The sequence below is a fragment of the Triturus cristatus genome, chromosome 2_1 (assembly GCF_964204655.1).
Source record: "Triturus cristatus chromosome 2_1, aTriCri1.1, whole genome shotgun sequence".
NCBI classification, from domain to species: domain Eukaryota; kingdom Metazoa; phylum Chordata; class Amphibia; order Caudata; family Salamandridae; genus Triturus; species Triturus cristatus.
In genome coordinates, this window is record NC_140581.1 from 189,046,730 (window position 1) to 189,074,158 (window position 27,429).

At 46.3% G+C, this 27,429-nt stretch overlaps 1 long non-coding RNA gene across 2 annotated transcripts; it reads right to left on the reverse strand.

Moving 5' to 3' along the window:
• Nucleotides 1–24,445, reverse strand: LOC146863939 (uncharacterized). 2 transcript variants are annotated; one of them, XR_014976589.1, is made up of 3 exons: nucleotides 24,167–24,445; nucleotides 23,418–23,483; nucleotides 1–216 (listed from the first exon to the last, which is right to left on the reverse strand). It is a non-coding gene; the product is annotated as an uncharacterized LOC146863939 (long non-coding RNA). The 2 variants fall into 2 exon arrangements; XR_014976590.1 differs by lacking the exon at nucleotides 1–216 and adding an exon at nucleotides 13,637–13,680.
• Between the last annotated feature and the right edge of the window lie 2,984 nt (nucleotides 24,446–27,429).

Sequence of the window (27,429 nt, forward strand, 5' to 3'; positions counted from 1 at the left end):
GTGCACTGCACAAGGAGACCTTTGTCTTTGCAGGCCGACGTGATTTTTCTGGTTTTCCCGATTTGACCCTCCAGGTGATGGCCGGTCTCGACTGTGGTTTTCTTTGGCGCAATTTTGAAGTGACCATTAGGTCGACCAAGAGAACAGTAGGTGGGAGTTGGAGACTTCTGTTTGGTAAGGTCGCTGAAGTGGCACTCTTGATTTGTTTGGCCTGGGCTTTTAAAAAAATAAATAAAAAAATGTAAACTCTTTTTATTATAACCAAGGCAGAGTTCAATCAAGTAGTCTGTATATACATTGCATTCCATTGTTAAATATTCTTGTGACATTTTGCTTATCGGTATGGCCTGGGCTTTTTGTTTGAATTTGTTATTCAATCTTTGCAAAGTTTGAAGGCAGGTAATGTGAAGAATTTTCTCCTTTTTAAATATTTTGTTTGGAGTAGTAATATTTTACACATATTGGTAAAGCATGCCTGTTCTCAGCACACTCCGTAGGTGGTGTTGCTGCTCTGGCGGTACCAAAGTAAGCTTGAAAATAAAGTCAGCCAGCTCCCCCAGAGGGGACGCCTAATAGAGATATGTATGTCAAATATGGAATTTCTTCCATAATGTAAAGTCCGCTGTGGAACAAATACATAAAGAAAGATTCCGATCTGCAATGGCCAGTGAATGGGTCATTTGATTTTAAAAAGGTTCAATATGTAGAGCAGTGTTTATTTAAAAGAAAACGTAGACAGGATATGCTTGATTGTGTGCATATGTGGGAGAAAGAAGTATGAGAGTGAAGAGAGCAGAAGCTATAGCAGAAAAAGAACAACGAAAAACGATATATTAAAAAAGCGCTAGAATTAAAAAATGAAGGAAAAAATAGAAAAAGAAGCTAGTGAACGTCGATTAGAGGTAAATGGCCAGTTACCTATTAGGCGCCCTATTTATCCCATACTTAATAAACCCCAAGATGACTGCATCCTATTAGAACGCCCCCCGTATAAATTTCCCACTCCAAGTGCCCCTGATGAGGTTTCTGCCGACGAGCATTTGTCTTCAGACGACAAAGAACAAGATAAGCAAGATGGGCGACAGACTCGCTCTAATTTGACTAAAGTAGAAACAGATAAATCAAAAACCGCTGCTAGAGAGGAGGCTCACACTGCATCTGTCATCGTAGCTATGGTTCAACAGTGGCAAAATATGGAGCAATTTTATTTTGTAGAAAAATTGGCTTGGGAGGTAATATTTGATTATATACAAATTTCTCAGGAACTAGAGCCAGCTGATATAAATACTGATAATAAACTATTAACAGAGGGGACTTCCCCTTTTTCGGCCTTATCTGATATGATTAACGAATGGTTAGAATATGAGACGCAACAATACATTTACTAAAGGAGCAAGAATTAGCTAGAAAACAGAGAGGTAGAGAAGTAGTTCAAACTCAAGCACAGGACGTAGATGCTCCGATGGAAGAGGTTGCACCAAGTAGTACTACAGTTGCTATAAAACCTATGCGTGAAGCTGCACCCCTGTATGTTCCATCGAAGAGTGCGGGAACCAATGATGATAACATTTTGGATGATGCAAAGGGATATTTTATATATAATTGGGTTTACACTCCTTGGAATAGAGCTGACGTGATGGCTCTTAAAGCTGCTTTACCCGACCCCCGGAAAAATCCTGCCGCCTTCTATGAGGAGGTGGAATGAGCCATTAATTCCTGCACTATGACCTTGCTAGATATTATGTTCTTTGGGCTTATTTTGCCTCCTGATATGTGGAGAACGATACGTAAAATAAATGACAATATAGCATATGGTGATACCTTGCAACATTTAGAACAAATAGATGCGGAAAGGGAGCCTGCGCAGAACCCTTAAAAGGAGATATTAGATCTTCCTAAAGCTATTGTGACTAAGTTAAAGACTCTCATACCCCCGAAGAAAATAGATTGGACTACGTTAGCGTCCTGTAAACAGAAAACAGATGAGTCAGTTTCTGTTTTCTTTTCAAAGTTTGAGGAAACATTCCATGATTTTAGTGGTCAGTCATTGGTTGATGATACGGGTAAGCATTTGTTTGTCGATAAATTTGTCGCTAATATGTTACCAGAAATAACTAGTCGCTTAAAGGCCAGTGAGAGTTCTTGGACCACGTCTTCCCCAGTTTCCCTTTTGACTATGACCCAATATTACGAGCGGCAGGAACAGGAAGCAAAAGGCAGGGAGGATAAGAAGGTTAAAGAATTAAAGACAAACGTTATGTTGGCTGAAGAATATGGTCCACCATTTAGGGGAGGTGGAAGAGGCGGACATGCAATGTATACACCTGGGGTGCCCCCTCTCCCTTGAGCAAATTTGTCCCCTGATCAGTGTGCTTATTGTAAAGAGACTGGGCATTGGCGTTCTGAGTGCCCTATTTTGGGAGGTCAGCAGTACCAACGGGGAAGGGGTAGTGTGAGAAGACACCCAGAGAATTTAGGAAACAGGGGAGGTACAGGAGCTCGCCCCAGATTTGAAGCAGTTGAACAAGGACCAAATTACTCTAATACGTTTGATAGACGAAATCAATATCAAATGTCTGATTACTCTGCAGATGCCCTTGCGGATTCTAATTATGCATAGGGATGTCTAGGATGGGGTAAGGAACCGGTTGAGGTGCCAGTAGATCAAATGGGTCCTTATGTTGACGCAAACGTCTTGGGATCTACTAATTGGTTTCTGGTTGATACAGGGGCTATTCATAGTGCTCTGTCAAAAAATTGGTTCCTAGGGCTCTCCTGTTTGTTATAATGATAACATCGATAGGATTCGATGGGACAGCTACACCTAGCCCGCTTTCACAGCCACTTGAATTTGGACTTCACAAATTCACTGCAGCATGTTCATTTTTGCTTTCCCCTAACACGCCGGACAGCATTGTGGGTATCGATATGCTTAAATATTTTCGTGCTACAAAACATTGTTCTCCGGAAGGTGTGCGTGTCATTTTAAATAACAATTATCCAATGGTTGAGAGATCCTGTCTTATCAATGAGGATGCTGCTCTGGGTCCTTACCTAGTTTGAAGAAGGAACACTGTTATTGTTATCATTTCTTGCCTCCCATCATCACAAAGTCTCGCGAAAGAAATTGCAATATTGTAGACAGCAGGTTACCTATTTAGGTCACCTCTTGTCTAAGGAGGGACGTGCACTCACAGCAAACCGCATTCAGACCATTCTAGACACTCCTGCACTCAGAAGGATGTTCATGCACTGATTGGCCTCACTTCTTTTGGTAGGCAGTTTTTCGCACATTATTAAACCATTGTTGGCCCTTTTGACTAAAGACACTCTGATGCCCCTCCCATGGACTGCTGAGTGCCAGAGCGCCTTCCAACAGTTACGCCAAGCCCTTTGTTCTGTACCAGTATTAGGTACCCCAGACATGTTGATGAGAGACTATTTGTCCCAGTTAACTGACAGCTTGTATTCTATTTATCAGCAGGTGCGGGAAGCTCTTCCTTCATGAGCCCTGCTGTGCTGACAGATCATCGCGACATTTTGGTCACCAAGAGAGGACGAGCTGCGTCACCTGATGGACCTGAGAAAGTCTTCCCGGACCACACGATCCCTGGTGCATCTAGATACCTACTTCGATCCAGGAAGAAAGACACTTCATCACAGAAAGAGACTGTTTGAGCCACTGTCCTGGGTGGTTAAAGACTGACTACAAAAGGGGGTAGCCTTTTAGTGACTACTCGTCTCAACGTTAGTGAAGAAACCAACGCCTGCCCAGGACCTTAGGGCATCATCTATTTTGTGGTTTGCCAATGAAAATGAGCTCACCTAAGAAGAAGGAGGTCGCTGCGACAGCGTGCAACGGCTGTACAATCTGCATCCTTGGTCTGACTTTGACTGCTGCCATCAATGCTACTGTAATGTGGGTAGTGGAGGAAGTAATGCCTGGAGCCTCCTTACCTAACATTACTGTTACATCACTTGCTGCAAAAGAGCACCATCATTTTGATATGCCGCAACATGAACAGGGATACCGGCAAAATCTGAGAAACAATTCATTTATTCAAATGTTGCCTCAGACACACCAGCTAAGCAATGCTACTAGCTGTTGGGTTTGTGGCAAGATTCCTCCTCATCAGAACATAAAAGGAATCCCCTTGTCACCGCTGCCATTCTCTCACAATGGCTCATGTCCAACTTGGTTCAAACTTCTATATGCCTCTTATGAACAAAGTCTGTTACCCCAACGAAGATGGGGACCCATAAGCAAAAGGGACTGCTTTAGAAATGGAAGAATATAGTAAAGGGAGTGTAGCAACAAACTATGTGTATACAAATTCTAGGTCGGCTAAAGTAAATGGACCCCTTGTTATCTCTGTTGCCATGACTACTGGACCCCTTTGTGTACATAGTACAGGCGATGTGCCAGTGGGCCACAGTAACTGTACTACAGTGTTGCAGATGTCTACGAGAGGCCGAAGCAGCTTCCTTTCATCACGTCACACTTATTTTGTTTGTGGAACTAAGGCATACTACTTCTTACATCCAGGCTGGTCCGGTACCTGTTACATAGCCTTCCTTCTACCACCTGTGTTTTTAGCTCCCCCAACCTACCATCAAGATTTGCAATTGTACGATCACCATGCTGGTAGTAGGGGAAAACGTGCAATCGATGTCTCTGTAGTCGACCAGAGAGACCATATGGGAACAATATAGACTTTCACAGAGGATTCTTCTTCTTTGTTGGCCCAGTACAGAACAGTAAGCTGGTCCGTCGCCTCACCCGTACAATGGAAGCAGTGATCAATCAGACAACAGCGGCCTTAGGGAACTTGACAGAAGAACAATCATCGATCCGCATGGTTGCTTTGCAGAAAAGACTTGTTCTAGATGTTATCTGGCTAATCGAGGTGGAGCATGCTGTATCATTGGATCCAGCTGTTGTGTCTTCACACCGGACAATTAACCTTCTGTATATGCGGGCATCACCAAACTACACAAAACAGCTACTGAGATACATCAAGACTGAGGAACATAGCCTTGGGCTGGATGGTTCTGGAACATATTTTCTGTATGGTGTTTAAAAATATTATCGGCCTTGGTCATAATTATTACAATTCTCTTCTCTTGTTGTTTATGTATCCAATGCGGGCCAATGCTTTGTTCCCTCTGTATTTCCACTTGTACTACTTGTCTACCATCTAAAACGAATGTCCAAAATGTAAATGCCTGTTTAGCAATAGACCAAGAAGTCAGAGATATAATGTTAATTGATATACATAATGTTTATCGTACCCCTTTTGAAGCATAAGAAAATGTCTTAACTTATGCTAAAAGGGTAGTCTGTGGAAATGTGTAATATTTTACTTAGCGTAAGCGACAGCCATTTTGGCTGTGGTGTCCTTTTCATTTCCTTTGTAAGTCTCCCGTCCTCTGCTGCTCGTACTTTCACTCTGCTTGTGTTATCTATTTTAGTTGACTTCCTGACTCAGCTAAAGCAATGTACGAGCTGAGGGTTTGTAGCTGCCAGTGCACCTGGTCATAGATGTTAACTGTCGACCATTTACTGCTGCCATAAGCATTTCTGCTCCCCCTCCCACTTTGATGACCAAGTGGTAATTCATCTACCCTTGTTTGCTGATAACTATTTCTAAAATGTGTTCTTCCTATTTCTGTTCACATGCTTAAAGTGCAGAAAAACAGTATAAAAGGGACACAGTTTGTGAATTCAGTGTACTACCTCCTTGCAGCACTTGAGAATGTTGTGTGGATGTGGTCATGAGTGATTAATAAACTTGTTATCTATTCCAACTCTAGTGCTGATCTCTATTTTGTTGGTCTCTGGACCCATGGACAAGAGGGTGACCCTGCACCAGTGTACCCCAAAAAATGTACAGTACCACACGGGAGGTAAAAAGGTTTAACTAACACAACGATTAATTGCTCGGAAAATTAAACTAAATCCACAAAAGACGCTGGTGGTCTGATGAAGGAAATCCTCTACAGGGCCATGATACTCCTCTGTAGGTCTCTAAGAAGAAGGAAAATGGCAAAAAGGGGGAAAAGGAAATAATCTCTGTTTTAAGGTCTAACAAACCTCACCCACTCTAAGGTGGCATGCTTCATCATGGGGTTCCTCCTCACACCACTAACATGTGATTTGGTTGTGTGTGCTACAACTCTCACAAGACTAGAGAGGAGCTCTTTGATGATACCTATCAGGATATCCCTATGTGAGCTGTTTGGTATAGGTGATGGTGAGCAGAGCGTAGTGGAGAACAGGGAAAAGGTGAATGAAAAATGCCTCTTGCTGGACAATATCGTAGCTTTAATGGGTGTCCCCGAGGAGCACAATAAATTAACAAGAAAAGAGGATAGAATTATAACCTATATGTGATAATGGGGCAAAATAGGTTTCTGCCATTCCTAATGACCCTACAAAGAGGTGTGTGGCATTCTTCTAGACCTATATTATTAGTCGTAACACTCTGCAAGTAAAGTGATTTAATCAAATATAAACAAGAATACTAACACCAGTCCCCACAGAATGTGGCTATACTATTGTTGCCAACATCTGAAAAACAATGAAATCAGAGAAACATACAGTTTAGTGATAAAGACAAATCATTCAAAGTGATGTAAGCACCAATGCTCTTGAATTACGTGCCAATATTATTTAAGTGATACCCATTACAGTGGAATCATTAAACAAACACCTGGATAGGGCCATATTGCGTTTGAAATGTGGGCGCAACAGGAGCTCATTCACTGATCACCGCAGACAGACTGGTTGAGTTGGCAGTGAACTCTCGGTGAAGTATGTAATTTGCTCAGTTGTGTTTTCTGTTGGATTCCTGGTTTTACTTCCACGCTAATTGCCCTCCTGAGTGAGGCTGCCCTCTTTGCATATCCTGGTTGGTTCATGTGTGTCAGCGGATTTTGCCAGCCATTCATATCAGGCTACACTTTTCTACTGCAACTACATGTATAATCTAACTTTCAAATTGCACTGGATGTTGGTTTGAGTTTTGTGTGGTTTTGCACTGACTCACCACTTGGATGTATTCCTGGGACATGCTTAATGTGGGCTTAATGAGGTTTAGCCCTGCGCAGCTCTTTCGAAGGGTTGGCAAGTTGAGACTAGAGGTGGGCGGAAATGGCGAAGATTCATTCTACAGAATGCCGCGGAATTGCATTGAAATTCTTTGAGATTCCGCAGAATTAGGTGACGGGGCAGAGTGGGCACCGTAATGTGCAGTGCATACCGCTCGGTGCCCTTACATAAGTATGTAATAGCACCAAGGAGTATCTACTCCAGTGCATACAACTCAGCATGCTTGCATACCCATCGGTGCCCTTACATTTATGTAAGGGCACCGAGTGGTATCCACTCCAGTGCATACCACTCAGCACCCTTACATACTTATGTAAGGGCACCGAGGGGTATGCACTGCAGTGGAGTGGTTCAAACAGAGCTTGAAGAGGAAGCAGTCCCGCTATGTTTAAAAGACACTGCAGATTAAACTTAATCTGCAGTGGTTTTTAAACAGAGAGGGACTGCTCTTTCTTCCAGCCCTGTTAATTTAAAAACCACTGCAGATTAATTCCGCCGGCAGAGGGGTGGCAAAATGGAATCAGTAGTTCCATGTTCCAGGAGTAATGCATAATTACCAAATTCCTCCAATTCCTCCAATTACTCTGGTGGCATCAAAATCCCACCCACCCTTAGCTGAGACCTTCATACCTGAACACTGAGGGTGAGCCTCATTGCTTGAATATCACTGATGGATGTTTTGTTTTAAGATCCCACTGTAATGGGTATTGTTGTGGCACTTAAATAATACTGGCACATGCTCTCCAATCTTGTAGACCCCACCACTAACCCACATATGAGTGGCGTGAGGAGGAACCCGATGATGAAGTATGGACTTCAAGAACTTCAGGCCCATCTCCCTGCTTCCCTTCGCAGCCAAGGTCATCAAAAATGCCGTCAACGCCCAGCTAGCATACTTCATCGAAGCTAACAACGTCCTGGATATCTCCCAATCTGGATCACAGCACCAAGACTGCCCTACTCGCCGCCACCGACGACATGCGCTTCCTCCTCTACCAGGGCAACATGGCAGCCCTCATCCTCCTAGACTTCTCTGCTGCATTCAACACCATCTTCCACTGCACCCTAGCCACTAGACTCCACAACACCAGCATCCACGGGAAGGCCCTCAACTGGATCTGCTCCTTCCTCACCTGCAGAACTCAGCGGGTCAGACTCCCTTCTTACCTCTTGGAACCAACAGAGACCAACTGTGGAGTGCCCCAGGACTTCTCCTTCAGCCCCACTCTCTTCAACGTCTACGTGGCCTCCTTGCAACCATCTTCAGGAACCACAGGCTCAACATTGTCTCATACGCTGATGACACCCAGCTGATCCTCTCCCTCACCAACGAACCCAACATCACCAGACACAACTTCTGAGAAAGGATGAAAGCTGTCGCTACCTGGATGAAGAACAGCTGCCTGAAACTCAACTCAGAAAAGACAGAAGTCCTCAACCATGGCTCCACCTCTTCCGCATGGAACGACTTCTGGTGGCCCTCTGCCCTTGGTAATCCCCCTGCCCCGACGAACCATCCACAAAACCTCAGCATCATACTGGACTCATCGCTCACAATGAAACGCCAGATCAACGCCGTCTCCTTGACCTGCTTCACAACACTCCGCATGCTTCGAAAGACCTTCAGATGGATCCCAGCTGAATCCAGAAAAACTATCACGCACACACTGATCAGCAGCAGACTGGACTATGGCAACACTCTCTACGCCGGAATCAACAAGAAACTCCTTTGCAAACTCCAGACTGTCTAGAACACAGCAGCCAGACTGATCCTCGGCATCCCCTGCCGCAGTCACATCACCCAACACCTCCACGATCTCCATTGACTTCCAGTTGAAAGAAGAATAACCTTCAAACTTCTCACCCACATTTAGAACACCTTCACAACACCGGACCCGCATACCTGAACAGCCGCCTCTCCTGCCACGCACCCAAATGACATCTCCGATCAGCCCAGCTCTCACTGGCCACCGTCCCACGTATCAGCAAGACTGGAACAGGAGGAAAGTCCTTCTCCTACCTCGCAGCCTAAGCCTGGAACACCATACAACTCCACCTCCGGCAATCTCCCACATTGCCCTAGTTCAGGAAGCTCCTCAAGACCTGGCTTGTTGGGTGACCCCAGCACTCAACCAAGCTGCCCCCCAGCGCCTTGAGACCCTCACGGATGAGTAGTTGTGCTTTACCAACCCTGATTGATTGATTTACTTCAGATCCCTTTGTTCTATTTGCGGGGTCCTTCAGGGATCCTTGCTTAGCCCTACTCTTTTTAATGTATAGATCACCCCTCTTATTGAGCTTTTCATATCATCTGGCTTCTCAGTATTTTCTTACGCAATGTCCTCAAATTCTGAAGCTTTAGCCAAGCAATTTAATTCCTGCATGAAAAATATTGTTGAGTGGATGTAGAAAAATTGCTTGAAACTCAACTCTGAGAAAGCGGAAATGCTGCTTTTTTTCATGGTAAACCCTCCGATTTAGGTTGATTTCCTTTACTAGTCCAAAAAGCAAGGAACCTAGGGCTCATCTATGAGGCCATGCTAGCATTTGTCGATCACATTAATCGGGTAACATCCTCATGGTTTTTTACACTAAAAAGGCTAAAACAAAATCATTCCTTTTCTTCCCCTACAGCTGCGGAAAACATTAATCTTGGCCATGGTAATCTCAAGGTTAGATTACTGCAATGCTCTATATGCTGGCTCCCAGCAGCGCCTGCTGAGCAAGTTACAAACTCTCCAAAATGCTGCAGCCCGTGTGCTGCTGAAACTTCCAAAGTTTAACTCTATCTCAAGTAGCATCTCAGCCCTACACCGGTTACTAATTAGGCAACGGGACCAGTTTAAGGCCCTTTGCTGGGTCCATAAGGCCCTTCATAAGGTTGGCCCTTATTCCATCCAAAAAATCTTTAAGTGGTATGTTCCTACCCGCAATCTTCAATCTACCACTGCTAATAAGGTAGAGGTCCCTAGAATCAAAAAGGCCCACTTGGGAGGAAGAAGTTTTTCCCATATCACTTGAAAATGGTGGAATGCATTGCCGCACCTCTCAGGGCCCAATCTAATCTTTTAATTTTCAGAAAACAACTAAAACTTGGCTTATTCCCCATGAAACTAATTAAGATCTCCAATATTCCTTTTGGACGCTGTAAGACTAGCACCAAGAGGCCCTGTTTGGTATCCGCGTGCTCTATAAAAATATTAACATAACATTTGGTCCTCGTTGAGTTGGTTAAACTTTTTTACCTCCCTGAAGGAGAGTTACTTTAAAGTTAAGTAGGCTTCGGGGGGAAGCGCCCTTGTGTTTAGGTAAAAAATGTTTTCCTGTTCACAGTTAATGTCTATCCCCTCTGAATCTCCAAAGTCTCGGAAAGATAGTTAATTCCATCTATAACACAATGGGCGTCTTTTATAGCTCATTGGGTCAAACTGAAGAAACATCTGGATTTAAAGTAAGATGCTCCTGGGGTTTGTGCATTCAGGGCATTTTTATATAGTCGGTGCAGTTCATTCCAAATAGTTCTAAATGTAGCTTCGAAGCAGATCAGAATGGTTGTGGGATGTGTGTGTGCCTGGGTTAAAATGAAACTGAATCACTTCAATGAGGGAACATGTCGGGCCGGATTTTATGTCAGTAAATCTAAAACATTTCAGTAATAATCCTGTCAGAGGGCTAGGCAGCGAGGCACTGCTTCAATTTCAGAGAAGTATGTGTTCTTTGTTTGGACGGGAGCGGTTGAATTGGGTTGTTTTAGGAAGAAAATGTTCTTTGGATCAGGACTAGCTATAACAAAAAATATTCAAAGGATTACCCAGATTGGAAATATTAACTTTGAGGTTACAAGTTTTCAAAAACATTATGTTCATTGTTTAAGAGCCACAGTCCACGCAAATGCGACTTCATTGTCGTCAGGCCCTATGAGTCATACATTTCATTTCGGGCATGCCGTAAATGGGGAACATCAAAGGGTGGCTTTCACAACACAACTAACATTTAACTGCCTCACGGAAGGTGCTGTTAATAGAAGGGACTGAGAAGGACTGTGGGGCAGATTGGGGAACCAGTTGCTTCTTGGAAACCTTGACTCAAGGAGGTACAAATGTGGCTTTGCATAAAGGCATTCCATTTAATAACTTCAAGATAACCATTTGACTGTAATTAGTAAAAACGTAAAGTTGCTATTCCTCCTACAACCGCTGCTGCTTCCACTTCTTGTCCCCACCCCCCATGAACTCCCTCAAGCTTCCACCTCCAAAGTCCAAACCCTCTCTGCTTAGGAGGTCTGCAGAATAACGCTTGAATGTAACTTGTCAGGTCCCTTGCTCATTGCTGCTCACAATGCGTCAGTAGCTATTGCATTAACGTCAGCCCATTCGTAACATCTCTGCATAACCTTAGCTGCTCCAAAAGTTGTTCACTGATACCTCAACTTTTTCCTGGATCAAATCCAGCCCCAAAACAGCCTCCCTTTACCCTCAACCCAATCGTCACTCAGAAACATTCCTTTTTGGGGAAAACACAGACGTTACTACTACAGCGCAACTCCAGACCTTCCAGGACTCAAACTCTTTCTGTGATCCACTTTCACCCAGCTGTAGTTCCTGCAGGGTACTGCGATAGACACAGTGGCAGTGGTGTTTAGTCGGTACTAACGGATGCCCCTAATGCACCTTCATGATATTTCCATATCTTTTGACATCTGGATAGTTCTATAGTCACATCAGTGACCCCCAAGCTTCTGAGGGGTAACAGCACTCTTGCTCACCAGATGTTACCACATCTGTGAGATGATTTTTGCAGCACCTCAGATTAACATCTCTTATACAGCCCCTCGTAGCTCAGTTCTTCTGCTAGGACTCTTCATGTGGTGTATGCTTGTTTGTAAGTGGACTTAAGAAGTACACACCTACATGTACAACAACAGAGACCTCAACAGGGAGAAGTGGAGGGATAAAGTAGGAGTTGAAGTAGGGTATACTTTGTTGTCAGAAAATAGGATCACTCTTTAGAGGCATTCAAGAGGCAGAGGTGAAAAATGAATAACTTGCGGATGTGATAATCCTTCAAGAGGTGGGCGTTCAGTTCCTTCAAAGTAAGAGGCGAGAAGAAGATTGCAGGGTCAATGTCAGGATGGAGAATACTTGGGTGGGGGCACGTAATGTGCTCCTCTTCTTATAGCACTTCTTAATCTCAAGCCTGTTGATTCTACCTTTGCGTGTATTCCTTTCATGTGTCATTCTATTGTTAGAAGGACAAAATACCACATGATATCTGGCTTTTCCATTAGAACCCAAGATACTCCTAGTGTCTTGCCTGTGGGTGTATCAGAATAGAACATTCTGCCTGACAAGGGGTTCTTCGTTCCTCCTCTTATTCTCCATTAGGAAGTTTCATTGGTTGGAATCTTCACCTGCGCATGTGTACTGGGTCCAGCTGTTTAGGCAGCAAGACAACACTTGTACCATATTTAGTTCTTATTCTTCCAGGAGAACCATAGAGTCCAAAGCTATCCGAAAACCCAATGTTCTTCGGAAGTCGAATGGCTGCGATTGATGCTTGATGTCACTCGTCCAGGCGTCAATTGTCTGATGTAGAAAAACCGAGACATACAGTGATCCAGAAGGGGGAAGGGGGAAGGGGGAAGGGGGATTAGGATGGGGACAGGTTTCACCTAGATTGCAATACATTAGAAAAAGGAAAAGTTAGAAGGATTACTAAAATGAAACATCCTTTTAAATCAACATGGTTATGTTTGGAAATATTCCATCCATTTAAAACTCATAAAGAAATACTGCCCCAGCGGTATGGGTACTCTGGGGTAAGGTATTTTCGTGATGAAATATGGGAACAGAGTGTAACTGCAGGAATCTGTGAGTGCCTTATGCAGCTTTTTATAACTTTGTCAATTGACCAACATTCACCAAACCAAATTTGTCTAGAAAAAACTTGAAGGTGTGGGCTTTTCCGCACACCTGGTAATAATGCTTCAGACAATAACTCCCAACATCGATTGAATCGTAATTTACTCTGAGCTTCTAATGATGGTGTAAGTAGCCAGAGGAATCTTGTTGTGAGTTACACCATACAGACTAGTATGGCTAGGGTAGTTGTGTACTGCACAGTTGGTGGACATTTTCAATGAGACCAAGAGATTATCAGCATGTTCCTTGGACTATGAGGGATATGTAGAAATATTGATTAGTTCAAAGGTTAATGTATTCAAGACTTAAATGATCTAGGTTAAAAAATCCTGGAACCAAGTTAACTTTTCAAACTATTCCTGAAAAATGCCTAGTTTGTGGGGATACCAAACCCTGACTCTCTCTCTTGGAACTGTGCTTTGCAATCACTCAAGAACATACCTTTGAGTATAGGGTTATCTCTACATCTGCTTCTTGGGAATAAGTCTTATGAAATTCTCCAACAGGTTATAGAGCTGAATGAGATGTGTGCTTCTGCTACCAACTGAGGGCCCCAGCACAGGTCATCCATCTTCTATATTTTATACCAGGGGAAATCTCTGCTGCTCTATCTTGGGCACCACTGCTTCTCCATAGGGTCGCTCAACACTGGATTGTGGATCAGAGAAAAAAACACCTGATTCCTTGAAAACTGTAATTTATATACGACTGAGTTCCTGCCCTGCCCCATGATATGGTACATTTGGACAAGTAAAGACCACCTAATTCTCAGCCTATTAGTGATATGCATTATATATAATTGAGCAAAATGTTGCATGTTATCTACTGTTCTTTCCATTTAAAAAAAATCTTTTTTAACACTGTATTTATTGGAATTTCACAAAATAGACCAATTACAAAAATGGAAGAAAAGAAAGGGGAGCAACAAGGAAGAGAGGAACACAAAGCAGAATAGAAAGAAAGAAGTTGGGAAAAGAAAAAGAAAAGGAGGGCAGTCTGCTTTTCTTTCTAAGATATTGTTGACCTCTATTGCATTCTATTTCTGAACCCTCATCACAAACTAAGGAGCCCTATTCTGGCATGTGAGTAGCGGCACCCGAGGAATTACTAAGAAATATAAAATAATGAAAATAAACTCGGGCCAGATTTAGAGTTTGGGAGACAGGGTACTCCATTGCAAACATGACAAAGTATCTACCCACCAAAGCCTTGGTCCACCCGCCCCGTTAAGAGAGGAGCAGACCTTATATATTCAGTTTATGGAGCCCCAGAGGAATACTTCCTCCGATGGCCTGACAGCGTAGGGGCCGTCAGAAGAAGGACAATACACCATCCACCCTATTTAGGGTGTAATGCCTTTTTGTCCCTGTCCATCCTCACTAGGAAAAACCTGGCGGTGAGCGATAGAAAAAAAACAATAATGACTCCCACTCCCTGGTAGAAGACTCCCAGAATGTAGGGGTCATTAAATATTTTTTTTTTAGACCTTCAGGTTGAGAGTTTGCTTTTGAAAAACAAAACATTTCAATAGCTTGGTGTACAGCTGTCAAAACCAGAGGCAGACGCACACCAAACCATTACTATAATAAAAGGAACCGTTGCAAAGGCAGAGATGACCGCAGGGCTGGCAGTCATCTCCAACTTTAAATTAAGCCCTCTCTCTTGAAAGTAAAATGTTTGGTCTAATTAGCAGGTAGCCTTCTTGCTTTGCCGCTCTACAATGGTCAGCAGGATATTGTTTCAAATTCCAAAGTTACTTATTTTGTTCTTTGTTTTTTCTCTTCTTTGTACGGCTGGTGGAGAGGAAATTGTGCTCGCTTCACATTATTTATAATGTGGAGGTCTACTTGCATTTTGAAGGTACATGGAACCTAAAGGTCCCTTAAGAGTGACTAGTAATCAGTTGATCATGTTTACTGCAGTGCATGTTAGCCATGTTTGGATGAGGAAAGTGGGAAAATGTTAATCAAAAGAAGTTAGGAGTGCAGACTTTTCTTTTGGGTTTTAGTGTGAGGTATTGCTTGGCATCCAGTCCTCCATTTCTGTTGTACCTTTTCTAGGAGTTGACTGTCCTGTGCCACTTATAACTAAAGGTACAACTGTGTGTTGGTAACACATTGTTTCACTTTGATGTCTATTTCTGGGCCCATGACCTCAAGATGCTTCATATTTCAATTGAAGAGCATTAACAAATTCAATCATCAATAGCGGGCATTGTATGGCATTGGGACAACGGTGGCATTGGAGCCTTCATTTTTAATGATCTCAGAAGGGTATTGAATAATAAAGAGAATGACTCAAGCACTCAGTCAGAGTCCAATTCAAGTCTTCACTCTCTATCGTAATATGTAGTTATTTCATTTTAATACTGATTTCATAATATTGTTTGAACATAACAATGTCAAACCATTGTAACTACAAAAATATCATGGACAAAAATATTCAATGTTTAGTATATCGTTTTTTTTAGTTTGTACAATAATCTTAAAGTTTAGACTATCGTTGACCAAAAAGTTTTTTTAATATAATGTTTTAGTGCATCATATTTTGCTTTTTGTTTAATTATTTTTAGTGTAGCATTTAGCTGTAATTTTTGGGTTGTTGAGATTGTGGGATTTAGTGGGCATTTTATAATTATATAAATTAATGTTAATTGATCGATATCTTATTTATGTAATTTGTTTAAATTGATATTTGTATGTTTACAAATTTAATTATGTTAATTTGTTTTTTTCAGGTTGTGGAGTTTATAGTGCATTGGGTGGGTAGTATGTTAATTAAAATACACATTACCTGATATTAATTAATTATTATATAATGCAAAATTTTCAATGGATACATATTTTTATTAATATTTACTTTTTTTCAAGTTATTCATGTATTTATTTGTATTGGATTGTGAGATTTATTGGGGGATTGGGTAGTAAGTATTTTAATTGAAATATATTTATATTATATGATACTAACATAATTTGACTAATAATCGAATTTTTTATATTGGTGATTATTTATATGTTTAATTTTTTATGTTTTTGTTTTATTTTTTTCATTTTGGGATGTGTGGTATACTGAGGGTAAATTATTATATAGAGGAAATAATAATTCTATTTTACCTGATGATGTAATGTTGTGGTTGCGCAATTAATTTCATATTATTATAACTATTTCGATTAATATTGTAATCTCTAGAATGTTTCCATGTGTCTAGAGTAATATCGCAGTTTATAGCTAGTCACCGTTTTCCCAAGGTTCTGTGTATAGGCTTATCTCAGTGTATAGTTTGTATAGAACAGAAAACTAGCCTCATCGACATGGTTTTTTGATCAGTTGGGTAAGAGGGGGGAACACTAGGGTTTCATCAGCGAATTCTGTCCAGATCGACTTAGCCGCCTGGCGCAAGCACATATAATCCAATGTGTCTAGAGGTGTAAGGGTTCAGCCTCCACTGAAGTGATCAAGAGTGAAGAACTTTCCATTTACAATAAATTACCTCACTCCTGTCAGTCCGGCATTCTGCAGTCTGTGTGTCACACTTCTTTCCAATGTTGATGGCAAAGAAAGGATATTCATGCCAGGGATATGTGGCTCGAATAGCCTTGTGCCACAGTATTCAACAGATCATTTAAATGGAATGTACTGGTTTTAATGTTTTAGTGGTTATGGCAGTGTAGAGATCATCTGGCAATACTTAGGGGTATGTTCACAAGAACGTGTGCTAAACACCACCAAAAAATGCTAACGCAACTTTACACATCGCAGCCTATCGCGGGAAAATATCCCTGTGTCAACGTGGAATTCACAACAAGGCGATAGTCTGCCGAAACCACGGACAATGTCCGCGATACAACCACCTCGATGGAGATAAAAACACAAACCACAACACCAAAAATCCTGCGATGGGCCAAAGCGCGATGAGGAAATCAGCGATAAGCAGCGCCAGGCCTGCAACACACACCTGGCTGGCGGGAAAAATCACCATAAAAGTAGAAAAAACACCCAAACACAAACTGACCAATACCCAAGCACCATGGAGCCAGCCGGAGCAGGCGCAGAGGACAAGCGCAACCCCACAAGCACCCCGGACGACCAGCCCGGGACATCGGGGACAGGGAAGGGCAAGGACAAGAAGGCGAGGAAGACGAAGTTCAGTCCGCAGTTGAACAGGATCATAGTCACGGAGGTGATGGAACACCATCAACAACGGTTCGTCACCTCCAACGTGTCATTGGGCACCAAAACAGGAATATGGCGGTACATCGTGGACAAGGTGAATGCCGTCGGAGAGCACAAGAGGACAATGAGGCGATTGAATGATATCAAGCGGAAGACCAAAGAGAAACTCACATCCAACCAGAAGGCAGCACTGCAGACTGGAGGTGGGGGCCCAGCGCCACAGCTCGAGCTGGAGGACAAGGAGGAGCTGGTGTCGACAGTCATCAGTGTGGGTTCTGTGGCCGGAGTCGGGGAACCGGACATTGCTCAACAGGACACAACACAACCGCAACAGGGCGAGTGACCACCAGGTACGGGGGGACGGGTGGAGATGGCCACGATGGCACACATGTACAATCAAGCAGTGCACAGTGCACACCCTCAATGACTCTGGGTCATCGTCCAGATCTATAGACTGTCACAATGTACAATGCCATGCCATCTGAATGTCAACAAGTACCATGCGGCTACATACATGTGGACACATTGCAATACACCATCTCCCCTTCACATTCCAGGGCCAGCGTCCACACCCCCTGCAGAGCAGTCCCAGCCACTTTTCACTGATGATGAGGAGGACGACCCCAGCATTGACACCCAAGCCCTCCTAGACATCATTGACATCATCCGCGACTCACCTCCAGGATCAGGGCTGACTAGCTGCATCGAGGAGACCCCACCCACCACCCAAACCACCCAGCATGAAGCACCCACTGCCCCACCAGTCTCCCAAGTTCTCCAGGAACAACACATGGCCTTCCAACGACGTGTGCTGGAGGCCCAGAGGGAGACGCTGAGCAGGTGCGGGTGAGGTTCGACCTCATGGCTACCAAACTGGACGCCATCCACGGGTGTCTAGACCCACTCCACGGCCTCCAATGAGCCCTGACTGACATCGCTGGAGTCCTGACACGGAGAAAAGAACACCTGTCCACTTAGAGGGGCTCCAGCAATAGCAGCCGTGAGCTGGCACACATGCGGAGGCTCATGGAGGACATGGTGCGGTTGGAGGCAGAACGGATGGCAGTCACTGCTGTACATCAGCGAAATGTAGCTGGGATCTACCATGCCCTGCAGACCATCATCATAGCATTGCTGCCACAAGGCGTGGCGCTGATGAATGCTGCTGACCCCACACCATCTACATCTCCGTCCCCTGGTGTGTCAGTGCCCCACAGTGCGGCAGGTATATCCACTCCGGCACCTGATGTGTCACTGCCACACAGTGCAGCCGATAACCCTCCTACGGCCCCTGATGTGTCAGTGGCACACAGTGCCCCAGCTGGTACTGCAACACCCACAGGTGGGGCAGAGCACACATCTGGGGACGAGGACGTGGATCGGTTTGTGATCAGGAGGCACTAGCATTCATCTCCCCCACCTGGCCTGTTCCTGCTTTGTGCCGCACATGGCCCCATGACCTTTCACTGACCCCCGATACACTCCGATGCACTCACCTTGGATAGCGACATGGACCGCCATATCCTGTTTGATGACCAATGACACGGCGACCAGACTGCGGACTGTACCCTACCTCTTCCGTAGTACTTGTTATCCCCAGATGGACTCTGGCTGGTCCTCCACGGGCCCATATTGTGTAGTGTGCTCGGCATTGCCCTGTACCGCTCCAGCTGCAGGACTGCACTGGATGTGCAATAAACATCCAGTGATGCACTGCTGTGTTATGTCATTCATCATTCATGTATTAATGTGTTGGTGGATTTAGGGACAGTGATGTCCCTTGCGTCAATGATGCTCATCCTGTGGGATGCCAGTCAGAGGGTACTACATTGCATATTGTGTACCGGGTCCTGTGAACACTACAACAGGGACACAAACATCAGTCACTTCCATGTCCGGACATGGACTGAACCACGCCCAGATCCCACGAGGCATTGTTGCAAGCCCTGTGCTGGTCCGGTGTACGGCAGGCCAGACCACCCCTCTTACACTCCGAGGGGGGCCCTCATTGCTAACTGTCGCAGGCGTACTAGCTGGTGGTGTGCCGGTCACTGGTCTAGTTGTCAGCATGTCACAGCCACTCCCTGAGGGCAGGTTTGCATGCACACCACACCCATCCGGCACAGGCGTCACAGGCCATGTGACTCCGCCAACATAAGAGGACGACAACGTCACATTCCCCTCTGCCGGTAGTGACTGGATGACGAACGCTCCACGGTTCTCAATAATAAAGGGCCCATGAGTTGTTGCGCACAGGGTTAGTGGCTCCCAAGGCCTTGCGGCCGTCACGGGCCTGCCACCATGTGGCGCTAACTGGGGTTGCACAGGGTTAGTGGCACCCGAGGCCTTGCAGCTGTCACGGGCCTGCCGGCACGTGGCGCTGACTGGGGTTGCACAGGCTTAGTGGCACCTGGAGCATTGCGGTCGGCACAGGCACCCTGCCACAGGACGGTGACTTTGGGTGCACTGAGTTTGGGGCACCTTGAGCTGCTGAGCGGGTGTGCAGCCTGCGATGATGCCCCGTCCCGGCGGTCCGGACAGCTCAGGTTTTATGTGGCTTGCTGGACCTCAATGTAGGCCAGAGCCAGCGGGCAGCGCGGGCCTACCACCACGTGGCGTCGCTTCCGGGATCACAGAGTTGGTGGCACCTATTGGGCTGAGCGGGTTTGCAGCCTGCGATGTGGCCAGGTGCACTGGTATGTCCTCTGCTCTGGAGTAATCAAGACCCAGCAACAAACGTGGGACCTGGTAGCCTGCGGAGCGGAGCGGCATGGTGTGGAGTGTGCCATGTCCGTGAGCCCCGGGCTTGTGGCTTGCTGCGGCACGTGGTGGGACCTCCTGTCTGCACGCCGGTGGCGGAAGGTGAGCAGTGCGGCCTGGGTGTGCATGGGCAGGCATGCTCCAATGGGCGGCGGGAGGGGCTGGAGTGCCTCTGTCTGGGTGTGCATGGGCGGGCAGGCGATGTTGTCTTGTGCAATTGTGTGTACTGTGTCAAACATATATCCAGACTCTGTTTCAGAAGACGGGTCTGTCTCAGATGTGTGACCTAATGAACTGCACTACATGCCGGCAAGTGGTTGGAAACACACCGGTGGCAGCAGGTGAGCAGTTTTGCCTGGGTGCTCAGGGGCGGCACTCTCTCTCTCCCCCTCTCTTCTTCTTTTCTCTCTCTCTCCCCCTCTCTTCTTCTCTCTCTCTCTCCTCCTCTTTTCTTCTCTCTCTCTCTCCCCCTCTCTTCTCTCTCTCTCTCTCTCTCCTTCACTCTCTCTCTCCCTCTCTTCCTCTCTCTCCCCTTCGCTCTCTCTCTGTCCTTTGATGTGCGCAGAACACACCTTCTCATAATTATTTTTGTCTTGTAGGCTGTGACCTATGGATTGGCCCGAGGGGAGCAGCAATGTGTCTTCATTTCAGTGTTCATTTTAATAAAGTTTGATTTGTTGCTTCGGAAATGAATGTGTGATGCTCATTTTTGTGACGACACATGCATGTCACCAGTTGTGATTCTGTGACCTCATGCGGATAATTTTGTACGTTATTGGGTGTAGGTGATGTGGCATGTCTTTGGTCGGTGCGGTGCAGGGGAGGGGGGGTCCTGGGGGTGGTTGCGGCAGGTGTTGTTTCTCTTTCGGCTCTCCGGGCTGCATGTTCAGTTGCCCGGGTGCATCTGTTGTTCTTCAGGTGTGGCTCTGGGCTGGTCTTCCTTTTGTGGTCCAGGCTGTGGTCTGACTTAGCACCTGGTCGGAGCAGGTGTTATTTTCCCGCTGCTAATGCGCCTTATCGCCTGTTTCATGCTCTTATCGCAGTTCTTGCTGTTCTCATTAGCGATAGTTGCGGGGGTCATCTGCAGCGATGTTTTTTGCGCGTGCTATCACGGGTAAACTGGTGCTGTGGGCTGGAAACACCAGCTTGTGATTGGGGCGATAAGTTCATCGCAACTTTAGCTGTGATAAAGTGCCGTTAATTCGGCGATCGCTCCTAGTGAATATCCCCCTTAGTATTTTTTCTATAGGGCATGAGGGGCGCCTCCTGTAGGTGCATACCAGAACGCGATGTAGCTTGATTATGCGGCATGAAAGTATTGTTTCATACTGGGAACCACAATGCATTCCCGGTCCAAGAGTACTTTTAATGTCTATCATTTTAGTCTTGGCTTGCATCCTGCCTATATTAACGTGATTAGTGGGGATCTTAATTAGTGAAAAAAAGTTTGGTTCAGTCGAATTGAATGTTATGAAAAAGATGTAGAAATTTTGGCAGGATTGTCATTAGGGGTATTCGGCCAGCCATAGAAAGAGTTAATGTTTTCTTTCTCTCCACATCAGCTTGGCTAGGGCCAGACCATAGTCATTGAGTATAGTTTGGGATCTGTTGCATGATCCTCAAATAGCGTACCAACCCCTCGCAGCACTCTAATGGGAACGCCGTCCCTGCGTTACGAGCGACATCGGTCAATGGGAACATTTCAGATTTAGACCAGTTAATGCAAACTCCAGAGATACCACCATAGAGTGTTATTGCGGCCATAGAGAGAGTGAGGTGTGTCTCTGGGTGGAGCATGATAGCGTCCGCCTATAGCAACAACAACACTCGCTTATTTGAAAATGTCATTCCTCTATGCAAGTGGTGGCGGCCGAGTTGAGCTGCAAGGGACTCTGGGGCCATGAAGGAGATAGTGGGGGCACCCCTTTGGTGTTCCCCTACATATTTGAATTGGATCAGTGAGGCAGCAATTGATGCAGATTTGAGGCATTGGCCTTGTATATAGTAACTTAATAAGGTTCAGTATCTGAAATGGGAGGCCGATCTTTAGAGAACCGTGAACAGGAAATGCCTTCTCGGAACCTAGAAGGGCCGCTATGGCGTTTATTTCGGGTCTAATGTGCAGCATGACCGCGAAGAATGTGCACAGTTTGAATGAATCCCAATGGCTCAGGTAATATCAACCCAGACATCAAGGGGGGGCAGCCTATTTGCTATGACAGCCTCCAATATCTTGTTATCTGTATTGAGAAGTGACAGCGGTCTGCATGATTGTCATTTCTGTTCATCTTTGTCTGGATTCAAAGAGCCGCGCTATTCGGCTCCCTAGTAGGTGGAGGGAGTTCACCACTCTCAACAGCCTCCTGGTAGCAGGGAACCACTTGTGGTGCCAGCAGTAGTTTGTATGTTTAATAAAATTCGGCCATTAGACCATCACTGCCCGGAGACTTCCCACCCGCCAGTCTGTCAATGGCCTTGGTTATTTCTTGTACTTTGATGTGCTCGAGTAGGAATGCCCTAAGGCTGTCCAGGCTATGGCAATATCCTCTAAGTATTGATGTGGTCCGGGGTGAGTATCTTACTAACATACAGGTGGAACTAGTATGATCGAAACTCCCAGAGGACATCTGCTCGGCCCCCAATTACTTCCCCTGTGTCCAGCTTGAGGGAGTGCACAGTATCATTGGTGTGTGTCTTCCTCACCAGCCACGCCAGGGTAGGGCTCTCCCAGTCACCCACTCGTTAGTGTCTGGCTTCAGTATCTTTAGCTAAGAAACATGTCTCACTATCCAGGAGGTCCCTGCATTCCCTTGTGGTATCACCAAGTTGGGAAAGAGTGTGTGATTCATGGGTCAAGGCATACGTTTTCTGTAACTGTGCCAAGTCTGTCCTTATGCGGGTTAACTTTGTCCGTGTCGATTTCAGGACTCCAACAAACGTACTCAGTATAAACCTTTTTTTTAGGGCAGGCGTTTATGGAACATGACCGCTGTGCCATGCGCATATCTGCTGTATCCTGCAAAGTGGCGATGAGGGCCCCAGCTCGCAGCAAAAGTGGTGGTGGTAACTTTGGGAAGATGGGTCTCCTGCAGGAGCACAATGTCCACCCCATGGCGTTGCAAGTAGTTAAGGACCTGCTTCCTTTTCCTGGCATTGTTGAGACCACGGACATTCCAGGTGATCAATGTAAGATCGGAAAATGGTGCCAGCCTATCCTATCCCGCCATCCCAACATATTGGACATGTTTTAACTTGTGCATTGTAATTAAACCAGATCAGTGAAAATGTGACTTAAAAGCTATTTAAAACTCAACAAAGCTAACGTACCATGCCTCCTCACCCCACCCATCCCTGCGTGCCTGTCAGCAGGGAATATCCCAACTTAACCATTGTGTATTGGCATCATGTAAACACCCGCATATATAAAGCAGAAGCAATGCTAGATACATTACCTGTAAATTAAAGCAGCACAAAGTGATGCACACTTGGGGGTGGCAACGCCAAGCCGGGTACCCAACCTGAAGGAACAATGAAAAATGCGTCATTCGTCCGAAAAATAAAATGTCAAATAAGAAATTCAGCCGCCGTTCGTCTAATAGGGCTGCAACAATTCAATCATTAGACCCACCTCCGCCATGGTGCCGCTGGATTCCGCAGACTGCTCAGTGGGCCTACCAAACTGCAATAAACGCTGCTTAGGGTCCTTGCGCCCCATTGCCTTCCAGCACTGTACAATGGTCGCCAGCCTGCTATCTGGGCCCCCACAATGCTCACTCTGCCCAGGGAAGTCGCAGGCCCGTTCCTGTGTGGCACAGTTTACAGCCCCAGGCCTCAGTATTTGCCACATAGGGCACTGTGGGCTCTATTCCGCCCACACAAACCGGAGCATACCACCTCCCAACAGCACGAGCCCCGGGCATGATCAATGATAATATGAGCAGCCCAGTCAGTTCGGATTGGCGCTCTGCAGGGTTAACTCCTCTGGGCAAGGCAAAGTCGAATCAGCTAGCCCTCGGCCTGCTCAACCCCCCCCCCCCCACAACCACCCCGGCCGGCCTGACAGCCAGATGGCTTGTCCCCAGGTTCGCCCATGGACCCTCTCACCGAGGTGCCTCCTGGGGCAAATCGGGCTGCTCTCCAGCCACAAACGTGGGCATAAGGTGTGTGTATCGAGGGGGCGGCGTGAGGAGAGCAAGCTCACCTCATTCATACGGGGCCAGTCTGCTCCTCTCCTCAATGGGCGTGGTCGCTGGAAGTCGCTTCGAGTCTCCTCGGTCCACACAGCCCGATCTCGGCCGCGCTCTGCTTGCTACACCAGCGCCGTCTTCTCAGAGGCCTCCGCTTGCGGTCATCCTAGGCGCTCAGACTCCCCAAACGGCTTTGATTCAAGCGGGAGTCATGGTGAAGCTACGCAGATCGTCCCATTTAGGTTGCGGCCAGTATGCAAGGCAGGATGGGCGAAGTTGTCGGGAGTGCTGGCGGAGCCTCAACGCTGCACCGCCATCTTGGTCGGCAGCTTGGCCACGCCCCCCTGATATATACTTTAAAGGTTTCTCATACTGTTGAAAAGCTGGGGACTGACCCAATGTTAATCTCAAAGAACCTGGCAATGACATCTTGTAGGACTTTGGTAAAAACCGCAGGTTTTAATGCCCCATTTAGGAAGTGCCAGAGACATTGACAATGAGTGTCTCAGGGTAAGTCCAGTAAACACAATATGGGAGAGTGATCAGATATTGTGAGAGGTAGATGTTTGAGCTCTGTGATCCACAGGAGGATTCCTTAGAGGAAATCAGAAATCAATGCAGGAATGGAGTGATGTACAGTTGAATAATAGGAGTAGACGCTATCTCACCCGTATTTTACCCTCCACATATCACATAGATCATCCACTTCTAAAATGTGTCTTAACACCTCGGCAGCCTCTGGATGGTCTACCCGTGTAGGGTCAGTGCTATCAATTGTGGGACTTAGAATCAGACTGAAATCCCACCCACAGTTTATTACGGGCAGATTACCATCTGCATAGTGTGAGTACGTTTTCGAAGAATTTGGGGCTATTGGCAATGGGGGCATATTAATTAATAAGGGTGAAAGTATAAAGATCTTCTGATGAGTATAGCCACACCTGCATGATGCGTAGTAGGCAGAGTGTCTCCACTCCCTGCGCACATGTTAATAATAGTCAGACCTAGGTGTGTCTCCTGTAGGAATCCTATTTCCACATTATGCCTATCCATATATTTCAGGACTCGCCGTTTCTTTTTAGGTTGCCAATTCCTCAGATGTTTTATCTGATTGCTATAATCTTGCCCTTCAATAATGTTGCAGAATGTGGCCGATAAAAGTTGATTTGTGCCAACTACTGTCCATGCTTTAGGTAAGTATATCATGGATATCTCACTCAACAGTTACATGACAAAAACATCATCCTGCCCTCCTACCACCACTGACACTGAGGTCCCCAACTATGAATGTAACATCATTTAGTTCAGAAACATCCCACAAACAGAACCTTTATTGTGTTGCTTTGGGAGTGGGGAGTCGAATACCAACCATTCTCCGCTCCTTGTCCGATAAAGTGTAGCTCGAGTTAATGAAGTTCAATGGAAGCACTGCCCGAATTATGAATATTCTGCAGGTAGAAAAGGCTACCAAAAGAGATCAACATTGGGTGCAGTGTGTACAAAGGAGAGGCAGAATAATGCCCCGAATAGGATGGCTATTATAGAATACAGCACTGTAGAGGGTAAAATCTGGCACGTGGAATCCAATCACATTGAGTATTCCGAGATGGTGTCTTGGTTCGGGCTTCATCTCACATTGGCGAAATCACGACAGTCTGCCGCACGGGGATTCCCTGTGTCTTTCAATTGAGTGATGTCAGCCCTTTTATCAAACTTGAGCGCCCCCTTAGGGTTGGTAAAAATATGTAGGTGTGACGAGCAGTGTGCGGCCAATTAAACTTGATATATTACGGCTCCCCTGAGCCAGCGGACTGACGAGTCTTGGACCAGCACCTGCGCGCCATGAGAGGTACTCTACCTGTTTTTAATTTTTGGCAGTCCACGCGGCACCCCTTTACACTTACCTGCTCCCTGCTGACGAGAGGCAACTACCTCGAAACACGTGTCCAGGGATGGCTAATGCGACACATACTTTTTCATACACACCGTGGCATAGGCGTACTCGCCGTCGCCACTACATTGACCAGAGTTCCTTGGGGCAACTTGCTGGTGTGACGAGCTCAGCGCACTACTGAAGAAACCAACTGCGGACCCGACCGACCTCAAGAACTTCCGCCCTATCTCGCTCCTTCCTTTCCCTGCCAAAGTCATCGAGAAGGTCGTCAACAAGCAGCTGGCCGCCTTCCTCGAGACGAACGGATCCCTCGACCCATCGCAATCCGGATTCAGAGCCAACCACAGCACAGAGACCGCCCTCATCGCAGCCACCGACGACATCCGAGCCCTGCTCGACAAAGGTGAAACAGCGGCACTCATCCTCCTTGACCTCTCCGCAGCATTTGACACTGTCTGCCACCGCACCCTAGTCCAACGCCTCAACGACACCGGCATCCAGGGGATTGCTCTGGAATGGATCATCTCATACCTCTCCGGCAGAACACAGAGAGTACGCCTCCCTCCGTTCCGCTCGGAGGCCACCGAAGTCATCTGCGGCGTCCCGCAAGGATCATCGCTCAGCCCCACTCTCTTCAACATCTACATGAAACCCCTCGCTGCCATCGCACGCCAACACAACCTCAACATCATCTCCTACGCCGATGACACCCAGCTGATTCTCTCCCTGACCAGAGACCCCGACACCGCCAAAGCCGACCTACACGAAGGGATGAAAGATGTCGCCGAATGGATGAACATCAGCCGCCTGAAGTTGAACACGGACAAGACAGAAGTCCTCATCCTGGGACCATCGCCCTCTGCATGGGACGACTCCTGGTGGCCCCCGGCCCTGGGCACCGCACCCAAGCCAACGGACCACGCACGCAACTTGGGCGTCATCCTGGACTCCTCCCTGTCGATGACCAGACAAGTCAACGCCGTCTCCTCATCTTGCTTCCACAACCTCCGCATGCTCCGCAAGATCTTCAGATGGATCCCGACTGAGACCAGGAAGACTGTCACCCAGGCCCTCGTCACCAGCAGACTAGACTACGGAAACACCCTCTACGCCGGTACAACAGCCAAGCTTCAGAAAAGACTTCAGCGTATCCAGAACGCCTCCGCCCGTCTCATCCTGGACGCCCCCCGACGCAGCCACATCTCGAACCACCTAAGAGACCTGCACTGGCTCCCTGTCAACAAGAGGATCACGTTCAGACTCCTCACCCACGCACACAAATCCCTCCACGACCTGGGCCCAAGGTACCTCAACGACCGCCTGACCTTCTACACGCCCACCCGACAGCTACGATCCGCGTACCTCGCCCTCGCCGTCGTCCCT